Source organism: Microcebus murinus, chromosome 16, assembly GCF_040939455.1.
Source record: "Microcebus murinus isolate Inina chromosome 16, M.murinus_Inina_mat1.0, whole genome shotgun sequence".
Lineage (NCBI taxonomy): Eukaryota > Metazoa > Chordata > Mammalia > Primates > Cheirogaleidae > Microcebus > Microcebus murinus.
Window position 1 is genome coordinate 66,148,202 of NC_134119.1, and position 19,568 is coordinate 66,167,769.

At 53.9% G+C, this 19,568-nt stretch overlaps 1 protein-coding gene across 1 annotated transcript in view; it reads left to right on the forward strand.

Moving 5' to 3' along the window:
- The first annotated feature begins 3,977 nt into the window (after nucleotides 1-3,977).
- Nucleotides 3,978-19,568, forward strand: part of BICRA (BRD4 interacting chromatin remodeling complex associated protein) — a 79,353-nt gene continuing 63,762 nt past the window's right edge. Inside the window, exon 1 of the mRNA XM_012761563.3 lies at nucleotides 3,978-4,152. The gene's annotated coding sequence lies outside the window, so the exon portion shown is untranslated. The remainder of the gene's footprint in view (nucleotides 4,153-19,568) is intronic.

Here is a 19,568-nt window from a genome sequence, read left to right on the forward strand (position 1 = left end):
TTAGTTGGCCAATTAATTTATTTCTATTTATAGTAGAGATGGGGTCTCGCTCTTGCTCAGGCTGGTTTCGAACTCCTGACCTCGAGCAATCTGCCCGCCTCGGCCTCCCAGAGTGCTAGGATTACAGGCGTGAGCCACCGCGCCGGCCTAATTAAGCAAATGTTTTTGAGATGTCCTTCACCTGCCCAGCCCTGTGTTAGGAGAGAGGAAATATGGTGACCCATATGGGATTAAAAACCCCCAAACTGGCAGGCAAGGGGTGGCAGCCCAGCTGACCACACAGTGCAGCATCTTTGCTGGTGGAGAAAGAGTAGGTGTGTCTTCTCCAGTCCTAATTTTCTCACCTCTGTATGCTGCTTTGTCCCTGTCTCAAAATAACTTCAATGTCCATTGTCCCTTGCATCTTACCGTAAGAGTCTGGACTCTGGGGACAGAGAGAGCTGGGTTTGAATCTCTGGTTTATGACCCTGAACTAGTTTTTTACCCTCTCTGAAGGTAGGTTTCTTAGGTTTCTCCATCACAAATGGGGACAGGGATAGAATTGAGATTTACATGAGAGGCAGTGCCTGGCCCAGAGGTTTGTTATTACAGTCTTCAGAGTGTTTATCAGATTGCAGAGTTAAGTTGCCTGGTTAATGATATTGATGATATGCATACACCAATGTGTTCAGGGGAGGTAAATGGATGTCTGCAACTTACTTTGAAATGCATCAAAAAATAAGATGGATTTAGTAGATGGATAGAAGCAAAGAGGTGTGATAAAGCAATGAGAGTAACATGCTGATGTTCCTTCTGCTTTTCCATGTTTGAAAATCTTTGTAATAAAATTGGGGGGGGCATCTAAGGATACCCTAATCACATGGCTGAAAAAAAATAAATTTGTATTTATTTTAGATTTTTAAATTAAAAAAAAAATTGGGGGGCAGATTTTGGTGTCTGACAATATACACTTATTGAATGGATGACAAAATGGAGGAGCTGGAAAAGTGACTTGCCTGGGGTTCACTTGGTGACTCAGCAACAGAACACCCAGGTGTACTGGATTAGTCCCCACCCAGCATGCATGGCCCTGAGACAAGTGATGAACTTGTCTGAGTCTCACTGCCCAACTCAATTTTTAACCTGGGACGCACAAGCTGCATCTGATTCTCCAAGGGAAGGGGCTTGTTGCCCACAAAAGACAGCAGGTGTCTTTCCACTGGGGCCCATATTGACCCTAGCACTGGCCTTTGGCCATCCCTTTTGCTGCATCTGGCCGGGGGACATTTCTCAGACATTGCCCACTGATTCTAGAGCAATGGGGACAACACTCACCATCAACTCTGAAGCTTGGGCAGGACTTCCAGGGCCCAGAAGACAGCAGGGAAGACACACTATTTATTTGGTATCCCAGGGCTTTGTCAGCCATGGCTAGATTGAGGGCTGGCCTTTTTTTAGTTCCCTCCACACCTACCCAGGGCCATTTCAGTGGCAATGGCCTAGAGACCGTCCCCCTAAGAGGCCAGGTGTGCACATAAAGGGGGTGGGTATTATCTCTGTCTAGCAAACCTTTCTTGAGCATCAACTAAGTGCCAGGCACTATTATTCATGGGTGGGGATATACTATAATGCACCAAAGAAACCTGGGACATGCCACAGAGGGCAGGACTGAGGTGGTAAACTGAGGCCAAGTGACTTGTTTGCTTACTTGCTCATTGTCTGTACGGCCTAATAGACTGTGAGCTGTGTGGTAGGCAAGAACCAGAGTGGTGCTGATCATCGCTGGATCCTTGGTATACACTAGGTACTCAAAAAATATTTCTTGTATGAATGAATAAAAACAAAGTCTCCGGTCAGTCCCAAGTTGTTAGTCCCCAGGGGCTAGAAGCTATGACAGATATACAAGTGATACCCACCCCGGTCCCCCTTGTGCAGAGAAGCCTTCAGGATTGGGTCCACTTCCTGGTCACATGACCTTGGGCAAAAAACACCCTCTCTGAGCCAATTTAGTTTTCTATACTGTAAGGTGGAAGTAGGTGATGGTCTTTCCCTTGCGGGCAGTTCTGATTAGAAACACTGTGCTTGGCCCAGCGCGGTGGCTCACGCCTGTAATCCTAGCACTCTGGGAGGCCAAGGCGGGAGGATCACTCAAGGTCAGGAGTTCAAAACCAGCCTGAGCAGGAGCGAGACCAGTCTCTACTATAAATAGAAAGGAATTAATTGGCCAACTAATATATATGGAAAAAATTAGCCGGGCATGGTGGCGCATGCCTGTAGTCCCAGTTACTGGGGAGGCTGAGGCAGGAGGACTGCTTGAGCCCAGGAGTTTGAGGTTGCTGTGAGCTAGGCTGACGCCACGGCACTCACTCTAGCCTGGGGAACAAAGCGAGACTGTCTCAAAAAAAAAACCAAAAAAATCCCCCAAAAAACCCACTGTGCCCACCACCAAGTTAATACTTTAAAAAGTGTAGCTCAATCAACCGTGGCAAATACAAGTGCAGCGTTGGGAAGGGGTGCACTACACAAAAAAATTGTCAACGTGTGTATACTGCTGTTTTCCAGAAAAGTCCACGTACTTCCCATGGTGGATGAACTCTGTGTAAGTTTAGACATTTAAACTCTCATGTTTCAGGTAAAGCATGTGTTCACTTCTGGGATTGATGTTTCCTTTTTATACGATCATCATCAATAATAGTAACAGCCACCATTATCTGGCACTTCCAGTCACGTGCTGTGCCCCAAAGCTCAGTCCTCCTAATGACCCTTTGCATTTTAGAGATGAGGAAACGGAGGCAGGGAGGTGAAGTAGTTTGCCCAGTGTCACACAGCAAGGAGGTGGCAAAGGCAGGATGTGAACCAGGGGTTGATAAGTAGAAAAACCCAAGAAGAAAAGTCTACGTTGAAGTAAATATTATGGGTGGCACCGCCAAAGGAATAGGATACATATTAAGACTTAAAAAACACAAATATGTCTCAATTGCTCATTTATTCAACACACATTTACTGAGCACCTACTGTGTGCACGAGGTTTTCCAAGCACTGGGGAGACAGGAGGGAATAAAAGACCAGAATATGAGTCCCCTAGGCCGGTGCGCCCCGGAGGGGCCCCAGCGCTCTGGGTCCCCGCTGGGTCCCCAGCCCGGGGCGGCGGACACAGTGGCGCAAACCACGGTTCCCAGCACCAGCGCCCGAATCCCAGTGTCTCGCCGGCAGGGCGGAAACGGAGCCAACACCGCCGCGGCGTCCCGGGGCTTCGGGGAATCCCACCGGCGCGGCCGGAGAAGCCGGGAAGAGCCTCCGAGGCAGGAGCGACCTGCCTGGCCAGCCGCGCCGCGGCCCGCGGTGAGTGATCCGCTCCGCCCGGGCCCGGCCTGTCCCCGAAAGTCCCCGCCGCCTCCCCCGATCGGCTCCGACTCCGGGCTCCTTCGCGGTCCCACCTCCGGGGGACTTCCCCCTCTTCTAGCCTGGACTCCCGCTATCTTTCCGAACCTCGGGCGCTCGCCCTGGCGCGTCCTCCCGCGGGGCGACCGGCCCCGCCTCGGGGGCGCGCCCCGGGCGCACGGCACCCCTCCCCGGGCGGGACGGGCGCCGCGGACCTGGGGGCGCGGCTCCCTTCGGCTTCGCCCTCCGCGACGCCCGCAGCACGGCTCGGAGCCGCGGACGACCACGCCGGAGTGCGGGCAGGCGCACCCCCGATCCCCGGGACTGGGGCGGGAGGGGCGCGCCGGAGCGCCCGGCGCCCTCCCGCCGCCCGCGGCCTCCCATTCGCTCCCGGGCCCGCCGCTCGCCCGGCCGCGCGGGGCGGGCTCGGCGAGGCGCGGGGCGGGGCCTCCGCAAGCCCGGCCCCCGGCGAGGGCGGAGGGAGGAGGAGGAGGAGGAGGAGGAAGAGGAGGGGGGGCGGAACACAAAACCTGCAAGGTTTTTTTTCTTTTGCATTTAATTAAAAAAAATTTTTTTTTTGCACGTCCGAGGGGCGCTCCCCGCAGCGGGCGCGGGCCCGGGGCGCGCGGGCCGCGGCGCGGGGCGCGCGGGCCGCGGCGCTGCCGAGCGGCCGCCATGCGATCAGGCAGTGCGCTGACCGGCCCGGCCGGCCGGCCCCTTCTGGGTCCTCCCTGTGCAGCCCGTGCGGGGCCGTCTCGGAGACCCCGCGCCGACGGCTGCTCAAACATCAGGGTGAGTTTCTCACAATGTAGCAATTTCTCTTTAAATCTCTTAACTCTCTCTACCTGCGAGTCGGGGCTGTGACAGGGCGCAAAAGCGAGGGGGGAGTGGGGGCTGGCGGCGAGGCTGTGTGTGGGGGGAGCCGGAGCCGGGCCCGAACCCACCCCCCCGACGCTCGCTCCCTCAGCCCCCGACCGGGGCGCAGCGCCCGCTGCCTCGGCTCTTTCGCTCGGCGCCCACCACCACCGGCACCCCCCAGCCCGCGTCTCTCGCGCCGTCACCGCCGCCCGAGCCTGTGGGGACCCCCGCCCCCCGCTCCCCCGTCCAGACCCGGCTCCCGGTGCTCCCGGCCCTCCCGCCGGCTGCCGCGGGTACAATGGGGCGGCGGAGAAGCGAGACCTGGCGTTCCACGGGGGGAGGGGCGGGGGCCCCCGCCTGCCCCCTCCCTCGCCCCGCTCCCCGCCTCTCGGGGACGACGGGGGCGGCGGGGCAGCGGGCGGCGACTTCCCGGCCGGAGGCGGCGAGCCTCCGTCTCCCCCTCTGGCGCGTGCCCTGCGCCCCCTCCCCAGACGCCTCCCGAGGGCGCCGGCAGACGCGGGGCCTTGGGCGGGCTGGGGAGGACGGCCGCGGAGGGAGCCCTGGCCCCCCCCACCGCCCCGAAACAATGAAAGGAGTTGACTTGCCCCCCGCCCCCCAGCAGGGAAGGGCGCTGACCCCCTCCCCCACCCCCAGCTGGCTAATCCCGGCGGGGGCCGTTACGGGGTGGGGTGGGGGGGCGGCGAGCCACTCCTGTCACCTCCCGAGATTTGGGGCGGCCCCCCATCTCCACCCCTCGGCCCGGGAACGGGAGGCAGCAGGCCCGGCCCGGGCACCGCGCTCGGGTGGTGACCTTTAGACAAAGGCAGCCCTTTCCCTGGGGTGAGCCCGGGCGAGCCGGGCGGCGGCCTCCCCGGCCCCCGCGGAGGGCGGCCAGGCCGCGGGCACCGAGGGAGGGATGGAGGAGGAGGGCGGAGGGATGCGGCCATCTGGTTTTCCCATCCCCGGCTGCCCCTCGGCTGCTTCCCTGACTCCTGTCACGGGCGGCCGCGGCAGACAAGGGACCAGGGGCTGCCGGGCCTTGGGCCGCGGCCAGCCGGGGACCGGGCGGGGAGCCGCGGGAGGGCTCGGGCCGGCGGGCGCCGGCGGTGATTGGAAGGCGCCGCGGCTCCTTCCTCTCCGCGCCCCTTTGTTTTGCTTTGTGGTTCTGAGCAGCTGAACTTCCCGGGAGGTGGGGTCAGAGGCTGCCGTGTCAGCTCTCTGGCGGAGGCCTGGGTGACAGGTCCCCGTGCTCTGGAGTCCCCAGCCTGTGGGCTGCAGTTCATGACCATCGCGCCCACACCATCACCCCCTTTTGTCACCCCCGCAGAGTAGAATCCAAATCTGGGGACGTATTGAGTGTTTGCGTTTCCCTTACACCTCCTTTCTGAGGGCGCCTGTCGGGGAACAGCGGGGACACCCGAGGCTCCCAGGCCTGAGATTTATGACAAACCCTCTGTGCTTTCAACCTCTCCCTGCACCTGGGGTGGGGGTGGGGGGCTTTGTCAACGTGCCCTACCCTGGCTAATGGGACACAGGGGAGGCAGACGGCTCAGGAACCACCCTCTTCCCTTACACTGGTGGGACTTGGGGGGCATGTTTACCTCCCCATACTCTCCCCCCAAGGCAGAAATAAGAGTATCTCCCTACCCAGGGAGCATTGCTGCTGCTAAGTGCATTACACACTGGCCACAATCCAAGGAGGAAGCAGAGTAGGGACAATTATCATTCCCACTTTCCAGACAGGTTAATGGAGGCTCAGAGAGGTTAAGGGCCTCGCCCAGGATCACACAGCCCTGGGTCATACGGAACCTCAATTCGTAATGCAACCACCTGGAGTTTCTCCAACTCGGCTCAAAACTGTTAGGCTCTTTGGTCCCCTCTTTTGGCACTTTGTCCCTTTGATTTCAGTTGACCTGGGTCTCAGTTATAGATAATAACATGGAAGGAGCCGTCAGATTTTTTCCCCCTGAGAGCTGATTTTGGGAAGGGGTAAGAAGCGCCTGGGAGCTGGGCTGAGGACAGGATCATTTCAGCTGTGGCTGGAACAGGGTGTCACCTGCTGGAGCTGAGAGTTGGAGGTGTGTGAGTCAGGGACGGGTGCCTCAGGCCTGGCTGGGTGGCCCCTGGGAGCTGGCCCCACTGCCATCCTCCCCACTCCTACACCTGAGCCGGCCCCTCTTGGCCCCATTTGCTACCCAGCCCTGCTGGGAGAGAAACTGAACAGTTCGGGATTGTCCTTGTTCTTCCTCTGCCCTGTGACCTGCTGTCTCTTTGTGACCCTCTGTGGCTCTGATGCAGCTGGCAGAGAACTTTCTTGTTCCTCCCCTTGGCTCGATCCAGTCTGTAACCTTAGGCAGGTCATTTAGCTGCTAGTCCTCAGTTTCCTCATCTATAAATGGGGATAATTATAGTTCCTGTAAGTGACCTGGAGGTGAGTGAAAGAAGTATCCAAACAGTTGTCATTCCAAACCCTTGGACAGGGTACAGAGTGAGCCCTGTGGGCATGGGGGAGGAATGTTGGGTGCTGAGCATTTCACTATAAAGGTGAGCAGCAGAAGTTCTCTGCCCTAGAAGGATTCCCAGCGTTGGGGGAAGGCAGACTGTAAACAATTCCACTCAAGTGACACTTCCCCTTTGAGGATCCTGGGGACAGTACTGCTACTCTTCAGCACTCACTGTGCCGAATCAACGTTTAGCTGTGGGGCCTGGGGGCCCAGCTCACCCAGCAAGAGAGCTGGTACAGGTGATCTTGCCATTTTACAGATGAGGAAACTGAGGCGGGGGAAGCATGTGCCCATCCAGACTGCAGGGGCTAGTGGGGCCGAGATGGTGGTGGTCCATGTTCGTCAACAGAGCTGGGGAGATGGTGCCTCACAGGGTCTGGTCTCAGGGGTTTTGAGGGGTCCTCTGCTCCCCTTCATGTGCAGATACCCCCTGTGGTGAGATGACAGGCATAGAAATGATAGTTCTTGGGGGTAGGGGAAGGAGGAGAGGGGCTTTAAGGAACGTATAGATCTCTCAACGTTGAACCTTCACTGAAAGTCAGAACTGATCTTTTTAGGGGGCAGGTGGGAGAAGCCTTAGTAAGGCCCAAGAAGGGCAGTCCTGTGCCCACCCCCTTCCCTGTTCACTTCCTCCCCAGAGGCCTCCAGGGACTCCTGGAACCTTCCCTCAGCATGTGGGGTCTGCCCCAGGCAGTGGAAGGGCCAGGGGGTCAGCTGCCAGGAGGCCTGTCCTGGGGGAGGTGCCGGGGTGTGTGTGCCTCCCCAGGTTCCCGGGGGCCACCTTTTAGCCCCAGGTCCTGCCACCAGGGTCCCCCCCTCCAGCTCCGCCCCCCAGGCTGCCTTGACTCCTGGTCTCAAGAATGCAGAGGGCTGCTGGTGGGGGAAGTTAATTGGAAACAGGAAAACATGGCATTCCTTTCCAGCCGGCCTGGGCTTGGAAGGCAGCAAGGGGCTGCCATTTCCCCTCCCCGCCCTGCAGGGGAGAGGGGTGGGGAGCATGGTGATCTTGCCCTGATCTTTTCTGAGTCTTCTCCCAAGTCGCCCAGGCAGCCTCCCTTGGTGGGAACAAGAACAGTCACCTGAGCTGTGTGTCCGTGGTGCAAATGGCTCCCTCCTCCCCACTTAGTCACCCCTTCCTATCCCTCTTATTTTTTTGTCCCCTCTCTTGCTGGGTGGATCTCCCTGGTAGGATGCACCTTGTGCCACACCAGAGACACGTGGGAAGTGTTTGGTTGAACGGTCCCCAGGGATTGCCTCCTGGTTCCTTCCCCAGCACTGTCCCCTGCCTGGAGTACCACCGTTAGTTAGAGTTTGTCCCAGTTGACTGACGCCTTTGTGTCTCAGTGACTTGCAGGTTCCCCCAGTGGAGAGGGAGGGTTTTCTAAGGCACTTCTAGTTTGGTGACAATTAATTTTGTGTATGAGTGTATGTATTCATTTTTTTTGGGGTGGGGGGTGAGGTTGAATGGCTGTTGGCAGAAGCAGAGGGCGCCTTTGTTTCTTTAATGGCTCCCAGTGAAGCATCCCGAGGGCCTACTGTGTGCCCTCATCACTGTGCCTGGGGGTCAGTTGAGACACTGGGACCCAGTCCAGGAGGAGGAAAGGGAGAAGTGTTGGATTAGCTGCGGTGGGATTTGATTAATTCTGTCTGGGTGGTCTGAAAAGGCTTCATGGAAAAAGCGACTTCTCTCTCCTCTCTCCCTCTCTCTGCTTTTCCTTCTTTCTTTTTTTCTAAGTGATGCATGCGCAAGGGACAAATTCAAAGTACCCAATATAATACATCTGCCCCTCCAACCTCCCCAGCCACCCTGGTCGCCCAGCTTCCTCCTCCAAGTCCCCAGCTGTGACGTTCTGTGTGCCCACATTTATACACACAGATATGTCTTTAGAGCTGTGTATTTTACATGGATGGTAGCACGCTCGCCTGTTGTTTTGCACGTCGATTTGTTTCCACTTTGTCTCCCTGGAAGACCCTACAACGTGCATCTTCCTCCATCTTTTTCTTACCTGCGTGGTATTCCTCCGTGTGGGCGAATCCTCGTTTGCTACAATGGACGTGGAGGTGTTTCTAGACGTTTCTGCGTGTAGAGCTGGAAGGCACGTGTTTGCATGTCTTACTGGGAACAGGTTATGCCTGTGGGAGGGACTCCTGGAAGCGGGGCTGCCAGACTAAGGGTGCATGATTTGTCTTTTGGTAGCTCATGCGTCTTGAAGGAAGTCGCTCTCTCTCTGTCCCCTGCAATCTCGTGCAACCTGTCTGCTGGGCTGAGTGTCCAGGCCATGTGTCTTTGCCTTTAGTGACCCCCCTCTTTGCCCCTTCCTCTGCCCATGACCTGCATCACGCGCTTGCCATTTGGTGTGGGGGTCAGGAGCGTGGCTCTGGAACCCGACTGTTGGTTGGAATTCTGGCACTGCCACTTGCTGGCTGAATGGCTGTGGGCAAGGTGCTTGCTGGGTCTGGGCCTCAGTTTCCCCTGCTATCAAATGGGTTCAGCTCAGTGCCTACTTTGTAAGGCTGGGGTGAGGGTTCAGTAACACCCGTCAAGTGCATAGGTTGCCTTGTCAGTCAGTGTCGTGTGTCGTCTGTCATTCATAGGCAGTTCTTTCTTCTGGAGCCTTTTCAACCCTGCTGGGCTGTGAACCCCCTAATCGGCAGGCATCAGATGGGATGCTGCCTTTTCTGCTTAATTGCAGCATGCTTCTGGGCAAGTGATCCCTTTTGGGGGGGCCTCAGTTTGCCTGTCTGAGAAATGGGCCCATGATGCCTCCCTGCCTCTTAGGGTCTGCCGTGAGGGCTGAGCAAAGCAGTGCTCTCCCGAGCTGGGCAGGAGCTGGCAAACGCTGCTGCTGTTGTTTGCACTATGATTACTGTCCTCCCAGGGGACCCATGCCGACTCCTCCACTCTGAAAGGTCCCCATTGTCTTCCTGAAAGGCACACGAGGAACAATGTTGGCATTCTAAACCGCGTGGCAGCAGAGGGCAAGCAGCAGGCTGCCCTGGCATTGCGCGCAGAGAGGGCTTCCCTGTTCTGTGCCTCAGTTTCCTCAACTAGAAGAAAGGGCACAAGAGGAAACCCACCTCGGGCATGCTCGTGGATATCAGTGCTTAACACAAAGCCTGGCATAGGGCAAGCGCTCAAAAAATGTTAGTGGCTGTGATTTTAATCGGCATTATTATTAAATAGCAGACTCTTCCATGAGATCGGATGCCCAGGTTCTTACTGCCTTCCTCCCAAACCCGGGACAGTCATCGCTGGCGTTTTAAACAGAGGGTAACATCCAAAGCAATTGAGTGCCCTTTGGGCCTCAGTTTCCTCTTTTCCTCTTCTGTAACAGAACTTCCCTCCTTGGTTGGGGGTTTCTGAAGCTTCAGTGAGTGAAGATGGGAAAGGTTTTAGCACAGGACCTAGCTCGAAGGAGTGCTCAGTGAAGATTCCCTTTGCTTATTATTTTTATTTTAACTTTTTAGTATGGAAATTTTATTTTATTTTTATTTCTAGAGACAGTGTCGCTCTTTCGTCCAGGCTGAACTGAAGTGGTGCAATCACTAGTGAGCTCACTGTAAGCTCGAGCTCCTGGGCTCAAGTGATCATCCTGCTTCAGACTCCCAAGCAGCTGGGACTACAGGCACAAGCCACCATGTCCAGCTAATTTTTAAATATTTAATAGAGATAGGGTCTTGCTGTGTTGCCCAGACTGATCTCAAACTCTTGGCCTCAAGCAGTCCTCCTGTCTTGGCCTCCCAGAATGCTGGGATTATAGGCATGAGCCACCATGCTGGGCCTTATTATAGAAATTTTAAAGCACCCACCAAGAGGTGAGAGACTAGCATAACCTGACCCCTGTGCAACCATCACCAACTTCTGCAACAATTTTCTTCTGGTTTTTTTTTTGTCCATTATCCCCTCCCCTACTCTGCACATTATTTTTTTCCTATTTTGCTGAAGTCTTTTAAAGCACGTTCCAGATATCATACCGTTTCAACTTTATTATTATTGATATTAATGGTGTTATTATTTCTGGGATCTAGAATGTTTCACCATCTCGAAGATCTGTCCTGTTTTGCGAGGGAGGTGACAGTAAGCCTATTCACAGATTGGGGAAACTGAGGCAGCAGGGAGTGTGGCTTTGGTCAGGTTGTCTTTTTTTTGAGACAGAGTCTTACTTTTTGCCTGGGCTAGGGTGCTGTAATGTCAGCCCACCTCACAGAAACCTCAAACTCCTGGGCTCAAGCGATCCTCCTGCCTCAGCCTCCCAAGTAGCTGGGACTACAAGCATGCACCACCATGTCCGGCTAATTTTTTTCTATATATTTTTAGTTGGGCAATTAATTTCTTTCTATTTTTAGTAGAGATGAGGTCTCGCTCTTGCTCAGGATGGTCTTGAACTCCTGACCTCGAGTGATCCGCTGGCCTTCCAGAGTGCTAGGATTATAGGCGTGAGCCACCGCGTGTGGCTGGTCAGGTTTTCTTTCTTTTTATTTTATTTTATTTTATTTTATTTTTTATTTTTTTTGTTTATAGAGAAAGGAAATAGACATAGTCAGGTTTTCTTTTCTCTGCGTTCCCTCTTGGGACCTTAGTGAGAGCCCCCAGACCTCCAACTCTGGGGGCTGTTTTTGATTACATGGTTTGGGGGTCCCTGCCTGGATGCGTAGAACATAGGGTGCAGGTTCTGCTGTTCTGTGCAGAAATTGTCCCCATGAAGAAGTCAGAGTGGGGCTGGCGGCAGGGCATGGACCCACGGGGTGACACTAGAGGTGACAGGTAACTAGGTCGACTGCCTGGGTTCTAGTGCCATTTCTGCTCCTTCTAACCTTGTGACTTGGTGGCAAGTTGTGTCCCTTCTCTAAGCCCAGGTTAGAGAGCTGGAAGTACAAAAGTGATAATGAACGGTTCTTTGGAGAACCTTACTATGAAATGAGGTCTCATCTGGAAAAATGTCCTGCAAACGCCTGGCTCAGAGAAAGCCGTCATTATTGTTAATGTTGTTAGTGCTTCCGATTGTCCTCCTGAGATGGGGCACATAAATGCTTTTGCTGGGGTTTAAGATGATCAGAGAAAGGACTGATGGCCCTAGAACCCCCCAGCCAGGCTGAGCTTGGAGCGGGCTTCCAGGTGACCCCTCTTAGCTTCTTATGTCCCCCGTGGCCCAGCCTGGCAACCTCGGGAGCTGAGTGACCAGGAGTATCCATCTGAGGCTGTGGGATCGTCATTAACGACCCTTGGGGCGCCCTTGGTGGCCTCCCAGGCTAGAGGCGGAGGTTGGGCCAGTGTCCAGGGAGTGGGTGAAGCTCCCTAGAACTACCTGTCGGGACAGGATGCCACCTCTCGGCCACTGTGCAGGGTGGGGTGGGAAGATGCCCACAGCCCCTGCATCAGGAGTGGCCGTGACAGTTCACGGGACTGTGGTTTCCCTCCTGCCTGTCACCCGACATGCCCGGCAACTCATTGTCCTCAGACACCCAGTGCCCAGCTTAGATGAAGGAGGTCTCCCTGGGAGAGATCTTAGCTGCCCTCGGCTTTGCAAGTCCTTGCCACGGTGGCCTTATTTCTCTCCCTGGAACGTGCCTGGTGACCCGTTGCTTGTGCATGTAAACTTCCCTTTTCACGGAAAGTTTTACATATGTGTATTTTCCTCTCAATCCTTTCTCGTTGGGGCGTGATTTATATACAGTGAAATGCACAGCGTACCAGTGTGTCTTTTCGATGAGTCGCGACCCCTATCAAGGCACGGCATGGTTGGGTGAGGTGGCTCATGCCTGTAATCCTAGCACTCTGGGAGGCCGAGGCGGGCAGATCACTCAAGGTATGGAGTTCAAAACCAGCCTGAGCAAGAGTGGGACCCTGTCTCTACTATAAATACAAAGAAATTAATTGGCCAACTAGGAATATATAGAAAAGATTAGCCGGGCATGGTGGCGCATGCCTGTAGTCCCAGCTACTTGAGAGGGAGGCTGAGGCAGGAGGATCGCTTGAGCCCAGGAGTTTGAGGTTGCTGTGAGCTAGGCTGATGCCACAGCACTCACTCTAGCCTGGGCAACAAAGCGAGACTCTGTCTCAAAAAAAAAAAAAAAGCAAGAAATTCTTCCCCGTAGCATTTCTAAAAGGCTGGCTTTCTCAGGAGACTGTCAAGTGCAGAAGAGGAGTAATTAGTGGGGTTACCCGTGTTCTCGGCTCCTGGCGCGCAGTGGGAGCTCCTCGGATGCTTGTTGAATGAATGAATGATAGACGTGTCCCAGGGGTGAGCAAGGGAAGCAGGGCACCTGCGTGTGGAGTCACTTTCTGTTTCTCAAAAAAGTGACCCACTGCTTCCAAATGACCAGAGATGTGGGTGAAAAATGCCCATCCCGGGCTGCACCCAGACCCGGCTCCTGGGAATGTCTGGGCGAGGGCCCAGGAGCCAGCACTTTGTCAAGCCCCGTCCCCAAGCAGGTCTTCCGCACAGCCACCTGCCCCCCCAGCCCTGGCCCCGCAGGCCCAGCACCCCAAGAAGACAGCCGAGGGTCTTGGAGTGGCACCGGGCCCTGTGTCCAGAGACGCCGCCCGCCCTGCACCCCCTCCTCCCCCGGCCTCCTCCGTCCCTTTTGGTGAGCCTGGAGCCCAGCACTTGTCCTGTGAGTGCCGGGGAAAGAGGGAAGGAACCAGAACCCCTGGGGCAGGTCAGGATTGTTGCTGGGATGCCTGCTCAGCGGGGAAGCTGAGACTCCTGGGGTGCAGGGGTGCAAGCGCTTGCCCTGACGGTCAGCTGGGAGCTGAGGCCAGACGGGCTGTGTTTCTTAGACTGAGCCATCGGGGAAGGTAAAATGTGAAAAATGTGCATCTTGGGGTTGATACGATGCAATAAAAGTCCTCACCCGCCCTGTGGTTTGCCCCTTTAGTCTTAGGGCCGCTCAGTGCAGGGCAAGTTTTTTTCTTTGTCACATTTCTATGTCCTTAGCTAGATGAACAGAATTTCTTGACATCTGCCCAGCCCTTTGTCCCTTCCCAAGCACGTCCTTTTCCATGGTCCTGTTTTGCTATTTATACTTTTAAGAAGCAAGAAGCCATGCCTCCATTTGTCACGGGAGGAGGACACTGAGCCAACTTCTGGGACGAAAGGGCCCCTGGCCAGAGTACAGCAGAATTGGGAGATTTATTTAATTCAGTTTCTAACAAAAGTCTGCTTTAAAAAATTGGCCAGGCACAGTGCCTTATGCCTGTAATCCCAGTACTTTTGGGAGGCCGAGCTGGGAGGATTGCTTGAGGCCAGGAGTTCGAGACTAGCCTGAGTGAGAGCGAGACCTCCTGTCTACAAAAAATAGAAAAATTAGCCAGGCGTGGTGGTGCATGCCTGTAGTCCCAGCTACTCAGGAGGATGAGGCGGGAGGATCGCTTGAGCTCAGGAGTTTGAGGCTGTAGTGAGCTAGGATGTCACCATTGCACTGCAGCCTGGACAACAGAGCAAGACCCTGTCTCAAAAAAAAATATATATATATATATGTGTGTGTGTGTGTGTGTGTGTGTGTGTACGTAGGGATGTGTATGTATATTTACTTATATAATATATAATAAAACTATATATATGAAAGTAGATATTTATATTTATAAAATTCCAGTTTACTCCCAGTCCCTTCCCCTCCCCGTGGGCAGCCCCCTGTCGTAGTTGGTGTGTCTTGTGTTTGTTGGCCTGCACCCTGGCACGTTGTGCGTGGGTTTTGCTTTACATGAAGGTCCTGCTTACATTGCCCCTGCTTCCTTTGTGCCCAGTGCTGTGTCTGTAGACACCACCCATGTTGCCACTTATCTCTGGGCTGTTGCTTCTCTCGGCTTTGGAATGTCCCATGAGCTGCAGTCAGTGCTGTTTATATAAAATCCTCCCCGGGGCCATACCCTCAGGTTGCCACCATCTCCCTGTTATAGAGGCAGAGAAAGGAAGTGACTCGCCCAAGGTCACACAGCACTGCTGCTGGCCAAGCTGCGATTGGCGTCCTCCTGGTTAATGGTTAAGGCCGACTCCCACCGAGGGAGGCCTGCTTCCGCCCGGCCCGGGGCCTGTGCTTGCCCCTGGGGCGGAAGTAGCCAGCCAGAGCTCTGTCCTGGGGACGGGGAGAAGGTAAGGCAGGAGCACGCCCACCCTCCTGCAGAGTGAGATCTGTGTCTTAGCGTTGCCAGCTGGGTCTGTGGTCAGAGGAGGAGGCATCAGGGCAGGCTTCTTGGAGGAGGGGGCTTCCGGGGTGTGCTTTGGGCTCAAGGCCATTCCCAGCAGACGGAAGTTGTTTAGCATCTGAGATGCTTTCAGAGGCCAGTTGATGCTTCTTGGGCCTGAGACGTTGGGACAGAGACAGCGATTGCTGAGGTTTTGCGATGGGCGTGGTGGCGGGGGGCGGGGGGGAAGGGCGTGGCAGGGTCCAAGGTCATTAGGGTGGTGTTCCTTCTTGTGCAGGGTAGAGGCGCCTGTGTTGTGGGGAACACAGACCCCAGAGGGTGAAGCTCTAACACCCGTGGATGGAGGGACAGCTGCAGAGAGGAGGGAGAGGACAGATGATTGGATTGTAGAGGTCCCCAGGGACAGGCAGTGGCACTGAGTGATAACCAAGTCCCCAGGGAGGGGCTGCAGGGGGGTTAAGAATCCACCCAGGTGGCTGCGGGCAGTAGGTGGAGGAGGATCAGGGTCAGGCTCGTCAGACTCTCAGGAGCAAAGGGGGCAGTTTCCAGAAAGGTCTTAGCATAGATAGCCTGGAGGTCGGGTTTGCAGGTGTTCTGGAAGCAAAGATTTCCTGGGCGTGCTGGGTGGGTAGTAGGGGTGGCAGCCAGACTGCAGTATGGTGAGCACGTGGACAAGGGGTGGCTTGGGCCAGAGGTGGCCTGGGATTTTTGATAAACAATCTTGTCACCCTCTGTGACTCCCTAGTGCCCTCTGTTTGATACAGCCCCAAAGCCAGCACGTGCTGTTGGAAAAATGACTTGCATCATATAGACTTGCCAGATGCTGTGTGGTCACAAACCTTCAATTTGTAAAACATTGCAGTATCTTTGAAGTGCAAATGAGGTATGCTTGTACTTCCTGCCTCTGGGCTCCTCTTCCTGCAGGTCACTGCTTCTGTGACCCCCTCCTCCAGGAAGCCTTCCCTGACTCCCCTGCCCAGTTTCTTCACTCCACTCAGTTTAATTCTGTCTTGGAATACATCCCAGGATCTAACTCTAACTCCTAAACCTGTAATCAATGTTTAGTGAATGAATGAGGGGCCAGGTGGCCTTTACACAGAACGTGCGGAGAGGCCACTTTGGATTGGATTTTTAAGGATCTGGGCAGACTTGGAGGCTTAGGAGAGAAAAGGAAAGAGAATGAGGGAAGGTTCTAGAAGTGGCAGGAGGAGGTGGTACGGGGTCGTGCTCAGGAGTGAAGTTTCCTGGCAGGTCAGGAGGTGACGGAGAGGGTGCGATTGGGAGGTCGGTGGGCGCCTCCTGGGAGACACAGGAGGAGAGGGGCCGTGACATTGGACCTGGTGGACAGGGAGAGCTTCGGTGTCCTGCCCGGGCTTGGAGAGGTGCCTTTTGTGTCGTCTGGGCCCTGGGTCTTATGAGAATGCATACTTGGCCCTACGTCCCAGAATTTGGTGAAGAATTTCAGGAGGGTTGTGGATCCAGGTTAAAGAGCTTTCTGCGGTGGCACCTGTGCTAATAGCAGCCACCAGCTCCGTTGGCTCTCGGTGGCCCAGCCCCTGGTGAGGCCCCTTTTCAAGTATGGACCCATCACCCACAGAAAGACTATGGGAGGTGTGTGGTGAGCATCCCCATTTTACAGGTGCGAAAACTGAGGCACAGAGCGGTTAAGTGACTTGCCCGGAGTCCCACAGCAGCTGGGTGGCAGAGTGGGGGTCCCCCCGAGTGGTCTGGCTTCAGAGCCCAGGTTTATGTCCATCGAGCCTCGCTGCCCCCTTGGTACAGGGACCAAGACGAGACAGCCCACGGCCCTCAGCAGCCCCTCCCCGCCTCTTGCCCCAGAGCCCACCGGGTGGCTGCTGAGCGATTGGGGACTCCATCCCTATTCCCTTAGCACGGCTATGGCTGCCCCGGCCTCCTGCAACCAGGGACTCGTCCATGAGCTGGGGCGGCTGGGCGCCACGCCGGGGTGAGTCAGCGAGGCCCACGGGCTGCAGGCTCTGGACTCCGGAGGTCGGACTGCCTTGGAGCAAGGACCCCACTTCGCTCAGCCTCAGTTTCCCCAGTCAGGTAGAAAGTTACCGCCTTCCCAGAGGTTAAATAGGTGACATCCGAGTGCCAAGGGAAGTGCTGCGTTTACGGCAGTCACCCGCCTCATGGACGGCTCGGAATGCAGCTGTTTCAGCCTGGAGCATGTACGGGATGGTGTGGAACATGCCAGGCGGGGCACTTCTCATCCACAAACACCAGCATTCCTGCAGCAAATAATGTGTCTGTGGCTGTTGACACCAAGAGGGACAGTCACAGCTGTTCCACTTTGCACCAGAGTGAATCGGAGGGGAAGAAAAAGGATGGCTTCTTTTTCTCTAAAGATTTTTGTAATCCTGGCACTCTGAGAGGCCGAGGCGGGAGGATCGCTCAAGGTCAGGAGTTCGAAACCAGCCTGAGCAAGAGCGAGACCCCATCTCTACTAAAAAATAGAAAGAAATTAATTGGCCAACTAAAAAAATATATAGAAAACATTAGCCGGGCATGGTGGCGCATGCCTGTAGTCCCAGCCACTCGGGAGGCTGAGGCAGGAGGATTGCTTGAGCCCAGGAGTTTGAGGTAGCTGTGAGCTAGGCTGATGCCATGGCACTCTAGCCTGGGCAACAGAGTAAGACTCTGTCTCAAAAAAAAAAAAAAAAAAAAAAAAAAGATTTTTGGAGGTTGGAATTATAGATTGGGGGCCACAGACCTAAAAACACCTACCTGGTAGGGATGGTTGTGGAATTTGATTGAAATCGTGTATTGCGTAGTGGTATGTCGCAGTGGTATGGTTTTTAGATTGTAGTAAAAAATACATAACATAAAATTTAGCATCTTAATCATTTTTAAGTGTATGGTTTGGTGGTGTTAAACTGCTTCATGTAATTGCGTGACAGATTTCCAGAACTTTTTCATCTTGTAAAATTGAAACCCTATACCTGGTAAACGCCCCATTTTTCTCTCCCCCTAACCTATAGCAGCCACCATTCTGCTTTCTGTCTCTCTGAACTTGACTACTTTAGATACTGCCAGTGGAGTCACATAGTATTTGTCTCCCTGTGACTGGTTTATTTCACTTAGCATAATAACGTCATCAGGATTCAGCCGTAGTGTAGTATGTGTTGGGACTTTTTTCCTTTTTAAGGCTGAAAAATACTTCATGCATCCATCGATGAACACTTGCATTGGTTATACTTACTTCTTAGCTATTGTGAATAATGCTTCTTTGAACATGGGTGTGCAAATATCTTTTTGAAATCCTGCTTTCAGTTCATTTGGAGATATATATATAAGTGGGATTGCTAGATCATATGATCATTTTATTTTTATTAAATTACATTATTTTTGGAAGGCAGCTATGCTCACCACTATACCACCAATGCATAAATTACATTATTTTTCAAATGGGGCGTCTTGCTATGTCACTGGGGCTAGAGTGCAGTGTCGTCATCGTAGCTCACAGCAACCTCAAACTCCTGGGCTCAAGCAATCTTTCTGCCTCAGCCTCCTGAGTAGCTGGGACTACAGGCATGAACCAACAGGCCTAGCTAATTTTTCCACAGTTGCTGCACCAGTTTACATTCCCAGCAATGCACAAGGGTTCTAGTTTCTCCACATCCTCACTGACACTTATAAATTTCTGGTTTTTTATTTTTTTGAGACAGAGTCTCACTCTGTTGCCCAGGCTAGAGTGAGTGCCGTGGCATCAGCCTAGCTCACAGCAACCTCAAACTCCTGGGCTCAAGTGATCCTTCTGCCTCAGCCTCCCAAGTAGCTGGGACTATATAGGCATGTGCCACCATGCCTGGCTAATTTTTTCTATATATATTAGTTGGCCAATTAATTTCTTTCTATTTATAGTAGAGACGGGGTCTCGCTCTTGCTCAGGCTGGTTTCGAACTCCTGACCTTGAGCAATCTGCCCACCTCGGCCTCCCAGAGTGCTAGGATTACAGGCATGAGCCACTGTGCCCAGCCAATTTCTGTTTTTTTTTAATTGTAGTGTGTCTGTATATTTAAAGTGGGCTTATACTTCAAGTATACTTCAAGTGTGTTTCTTGTAGACAGCATATAGTCTGATAATCCCTTTCTGGTAAGTGGAATGTTGAGACCAGCACTGTCCAATAGAAATAAAATTTGAGCCACTTATATATTATTTAAAATTTTCTACTCTGGGAGACCGAGGCGGGCGGATCATTTGAGCTCAGGAGTTCGAGACCAGCCTGAGCAAGAGTGAAACCTCGTTTCTACTAAAAATAGAAAGAAATTAGCTGGACAACTAAAAATATATAGAAAAAATGAGCCGGGCATGGTGGCTCATACCTGTAGTCCCAGCTACTCGGGAGGCTGAGGCAGGAGGATTGCTTGAGTCTAGGTGTTTCAGGTTGCTGTGAGCTAGGCTGACGTCACTGCATTCTAGCCTTGGCAACAGAGTGAGACACTGTCTCAAAATAAATAAAAATTTCTAGTAGCCACAGTAAAAAGAAACAGGGAAAATTAATGTTAATATATTTTATGTAACCCAGTATATCCAGAATATTCTCATTTCAACGTGTAATTGGCTGGGCGTGGTGGCTCACGTCTGTAATCCTAGCATCTGGGAGGCCGAAGCAGGCGGATTGCTTGAGGTCAGGAGTTCAAAGCCAGCCTGAGCAAGAGCGAGACCCCGTCTCTACT